This window comes from Anolis sagrei, chromosome 6 (genome assembly GCF_037176765.1).
Source record: "Anolis sagrei isolate rAnoSag1 chromosome 6, rAnoSag1.mat, whole genome shotgun sequence".
Taxonomy (NCBI): Eukaryota; Metazoa; Chordata; class Lepidosauria; order Squamata; family Dactyloidae; genus Anolis; species Anolis sagrei.
The window spans coordinates 2,596,939-2,602,100 of record NC_090026.1 but is presented as its reverse complement, the minus strand read 5'-3'; positions in this window follow the sequence as shown (position 1 = coordinate 2,602,100).

Sequence of the window (5,162 nt, the reverse complement as noted above, 5' to 3'; positions counted from 1 at the left end):
CACCCCCCTACGATGCCCCCAAAAGCCCAGCCTTTCTCCCCATCTTCGCTTCCTTCCTTTCACCAACCTTTTTGGGATCGGTGGCCTTGACTCACTCCCTCGCGCTCTCTCTCTCGGCCCTTCCATTCCACACTCTCCAGTTCTGTTTCCTTCTCTTTCTCTCTTTGAAATGGCCACTCATTTGGGGAGGGGGCACAAGGGCAGCGGGAGGATGGGCATCGGCAGCAATTTAGGCATTTTTGGCAGGAGGGGGGAACGATATAATGGGACCAGTATTTGGCCTCGGCAATGAGGAGGTGGCTAAAATTCAGCGTGGAAGGAAGTAGGACATGGGAAGCCCCCTCCCCAATTATACATCCATCAGCCCTTCTTTCCTAAAATGTCTCAGTTCAGCGTGGGAGGAATGGAAGGGAATCACCTCATGGGAGAGGGAATGGATGCCTCTTCCTTTCATTCATCCAACTCCATTGAAGAAGTAGAACAAGGGAAGCCACCTTCCCTATTATCCATCCATCCATCCATCCATCCATCCATCCATCCATCCATCCATCCTTCCTTCCTTCCTTCCTTCCTTCCTTCCTTCCTTCCTTCCTTCCCTCCCTCCCTCCCTCCCTCCCTCCCTCCTTCCTTCCTTCCTTCCTTCCTTCCTTCCCAAAATGTCTGTGTGGGAGAAATGGAGGGGCTCACCTCATGGAAGTGGGAATGGATGCCTCTTTCTTCCCCCCTTCCTTCTTTTCTTCCATCCATCTTTCTTTCCTTCCCAAAATGTCTCAGTTCTGTGTGGGAGGATTGGAGGGGCTCGCCTCATTGAAGAGGGATGGATGCCCTTTGCCTGCCTTCCTTCTCTCTTTCCTCCTCCTTCCCCCCCCCTCCTTCTCCCTCCCTCCCTCCTTCCTTCTCTTCCACCCTTCCTTCCTACCCACCTACCTACTTACCTACCTTCCCAAAATGTCTTAATTCAGTGTAGGAAGAATGGAGGGGCTCACCTCATGGAAGAGGGAATGGATGCCTCTTCCTTCCTTCTTTTCTTCCATCCATCTTTCCTTCCTTCCCAAAATGTCTCATTTCCCTGTAGGAGGATTGGAGGGGCTCACCTCATTGAAGAGGGGTGGATGCCCTTTGCCTGCTTTCCTTCTCTTTCCTTCCTCCTTCCCCCGCTCCCTCTTTCTCCCTCCCTCCCTCCCTCCTTTCCTTTCACCCTTCCTACCTACCTACCTTCCCAAAATGTCTTAATTCAGTGTGGAAAGAATGGGGGGGGGGGTTTCACCTCATTGAAGAGGGAATCGATGACCCTTCCTTCCTTCCTTCCTTCCCTCCCTCCCTCCCTCCCTCCCTTTCTTCCATCCATCTTTCCTTCCTTCCCAAAAGGTCTCAGTTCACTGTGGGAGGAGGATGGATGTCCTTCCTTCCCTCCCTCCCTCCCTCCCTCCCTTCCTTCCTACTTACCTTCCTTCCCAAAATGTCTTAATTCAGTGTGGGAAGAATGGAGGGGTTCACCTCATTGAAGAGGGAATGGATTCCTCTACCTTCCTTCCTTCCTTCCATCCATCCATCCTCCCTCCTTTCCTCCCTTCTTTTCTTCCATCCATCTTTCCTTCCTTCCCCAAGTGTCTCGGTTCAGTGTGGGAGGAGGATGGATGTCCTGTCCTTCCCTTCCTTCCTTCCTTCCTTCCTTCCTTCCTTCCTTCCTTCCTTCCTTCCTTCCATCCATCCATCTTTCCTTTCCAAAAGGTCTCAGTTCAGTGTGGGAGGAATGGGGGGCTCACCTCATTGAAGAGGGATGGATGCCTCTTCCTCTCCTTCCCTTCCCATCCCTTCTTCCCTTCCCTTCCCAGCCCTCCATCTTTCCTTCCCAAAAGGTCTCAATTCAGTATGGGAGGAATGGAGGGGGGGGGGGGGCTCACGTCATTGAAGAGGGATGGATGCCACTTCCTCCCCTTCCTGTCCCTTCCCTTCCCTTCCCTACCCTTCCCATCCATCCATCCATCCATCCATCTTTCCTTTCCAAAAGGTCTCAATTCAGTGTGGGAGGAATGGGGGGGGGGGGCTCACTTCATTAAAGAGGGAATTGATGCCACTTCCTTCCCTTCCCCTCTTTCCTTCCCTTCCCCATCCATCCATCTTCCCTTCCCAAAAAGGTCTCAATTCAGTGGGGGGGGGGGGGGATTGGAGGGGCTCACCTCATTGAAGAGGGATAGATGCCACTTCCTTCCCTCCCTCCCTCCCTTCCATCCATCAATCAAAAGGTCTCAAATCAGTCTGGGAGGAATGGAGGGGCTCACCTCATTGAAGAGGGAATGGATGTCGCCGTCCCCCCCACTCCCTTCCTTCCTTAATCCGGAGATGGCCAAACAAGGGGCTCACCCCATTGAAGAGGGTGGGATATGGTCAGCATTTGATAGGACACTGTAAGCATTTGGGGGGCTACGATGGGACCAACGCCGGGACCTCTGGATAGGATAATCCCCCCCCCCCTAAGTCCATCCTTCCTTTGTCCTTCCTTTCCTTTCCTTCTGAGGGGGATGAAGGGGGGACACAAATACACACACACACGTGGGGGTCTCTTTCCGGTGCCTCTTCCTCTTCCTCCTCCTCTCCTGCTGCCCGCTCTCCCCCCAAAACGTGGTGCTGGGAGGCAGCGGGGCATCTGTGGGGCGGCCTTTGAACCTGGTGGCCTTGTTTCCCCCCTCCCGACTGGTTTGGTCAAGGCACCATCGGGGGTCGAAAGGGGGGCGTTGGTGGCGGCCCTGGCGCTCGGCCCCCTCCCCTCCTGCTGCTGCTGCTGCTCCGGCAGGCTCTGTGTGTAACCTGTAAACAACAGAAACCAACAACCTGTGTCTTGGGTGTTTTTTCTTACTTGTGTATTGACTATAGCTCTTGCATTTGCCAACTTTGGTCCTCCTTCCCGGTGTTTTGGACTGCGACTCCCACCATTCCGAACAGCCTCAGGCCCTTTCCTTTTGCCCCTCAGCCGCTTAAGCTAGATGATAGAGTGATAGACCTAAAAGATGCCTACCTTCATATCTCAACAAATAGATATAACGCTTAAGCGGCTGAGGGGAAAAAGGAAGGGGCCTGAGACTGTTCAGAATGGTGGGAGTCGGAGTCCAAAACACCGGGAGCGAGGACCAAAGTTGGCAAATGCCTGCAATAGCCTCTCTGTTGTTATTATTATTATTATTATCGACACCACTTTAAACAGCCGTGGTGTCAATTTCTTTTGGGGACACAAATTCCAGGGACCAGCTAACATCTCCCAACAAAGGATTCCCCCGGGCAGGAAGTAGCCAGGCTTTGAAGCTGCAAGGCCATTCAGTGCTAATCAAGGTGGTCTATTGCAACATTCCCACTTGCTTCCAACAGACAAGAGGTCTTTCTTTCCAACAGACAAGAGGTCTAATAAACCCAATTTTTCCTAGTTTCCAACAGACCTCACAATTTCTTTTGGTGACACAAGTTCCAGGGACCGGGTAACACCTCCCAACAAAGGATTCCCCTGGGCAGGAAGTAGCTAGGCTTTACAGCTGCAAGGCCATTCAGAGATATATAATAATCACAATTTTCCTAGTTTCCAACAGACCTCACAATTTCTTTGGGGGACACAAGATCTAGGGACTGGGTAACACCTCCCAACAAAGGATTCCCCTGGGCAGGAAGTAGCCAGGCTTTACAGCTGCAAGGCCATTCAGATATATATAATAAACCCAATTTTCCTAGTTTCCAACAGACCTCACAATTTCTTTGGGGGACACAAGTTCTAGGGACTGGGTAACACCTCCCAACAAAGGATTCCCCCAGGCAGGAAGTAGCCAGGCTTTGAAGCTGCAAGGCCATTCAGAGATATATAATAAACCCCATTTTCTTAGTTTCCAACCTCACAACCTCTGAGGGGGAAAAGGAAGGGGCCCGAGGCAGTTAGGAATTGTGGGACTTGAAGTCCAAAACACTTGGAGGGCCCAAGCTGGCTCATGCCTACTTTATAGCAAGCGAAATATGCACATAAACTTTTACATTCTCTGATGAAAAACCCATCCTTTGCAAAACGAAATTGCTAAAATGACATGGAGTCACTTCCAGTCCCATTCTCTTGGGTTCCCATGCGTCTCAGGGGTCACTTGACCAGACCCATTCCCGTTGGCCCTCCCACTAATAGAGAAGCCTTGTTCCCGGATTCGAGAAGAAAACCCCGGACGCAGAGCCGTCTAAGTGTCTCTTTATTTCCGTGAAAAGGCAGGCAGGCTTATTTACAGAAGACGCACATAGAAAGGTCACGTTTTGGGGAGGGGGCAAGAGGGAGGGATATAGTACAGCGGAGGGAGGGGAAGAAGGAAGGGGTTTGGCATCTGAACAACTCGTGGAGAAATAGCGGACCCCCTTCAACCGAAGAGTCCCTAGCGTTGCCTTGGAGGGGAAGGCGCGGGATCGGGCCCTATGTACAGAATTGAGGGCGGGGGGAGTCCTCCACCGTTAAGGCGCAGGGAGGGGGCAGCGCAAGTGTCCTGCTCACAGAAGATTCAGGAAATCCAGTTCATGTTTGCGGAAGAGGAAGAGAAGCAGGCCTTCCTCCTTCCGTAGCAATAATTCCCCACAACGGGGTCTCTGCGACGGCGGCTCCGAAGCGGCCCACCAAAGGTCGACCTGGAGTCCAGCGGCCAGCTTGACCCACGTCCCCAACGGGAGGAAAGCAAGGAGAGTCCGGCCGCCGGGCAAGTCCTGGGCGGCCATTCCGTCTCGTCGAGGAAACATTCAGAAGGGGGTTCGGGAGCCTCCGGGCGGCCCCTTCCCCGTTTTCGGCCGATTTGCACCAAAAAAATGAAAATAAAAAACCAAAAAACCCCAAACACGCACTCTCGCAGAAATCGGGTGGAAAAGGGAGGGGGGTCTGTAAACATGTTTCCACTCTCAGTCAATGGAGCTTAGGGGGGGCCAGAGTCCGCCGGCGTCTCTCGGCGCGCGTCCCGTCACAGTTTCCGCGTAAAATAGTAATACTTGAGGGGTGGTCCGAGGTAGATGGGCGTCCAGCCCGCAGCGTGGCCAAAGAGGAGGAGGAGGAGGAGGAAGAGGAGGCGATGACGGCTTGGGGGTCCGAGGGGTGTCATCCTTCACAGCGTGGCCCGACCCCACAAAGGGAAGGATGGCGGGGGACTGACCGCTGGGCCGGC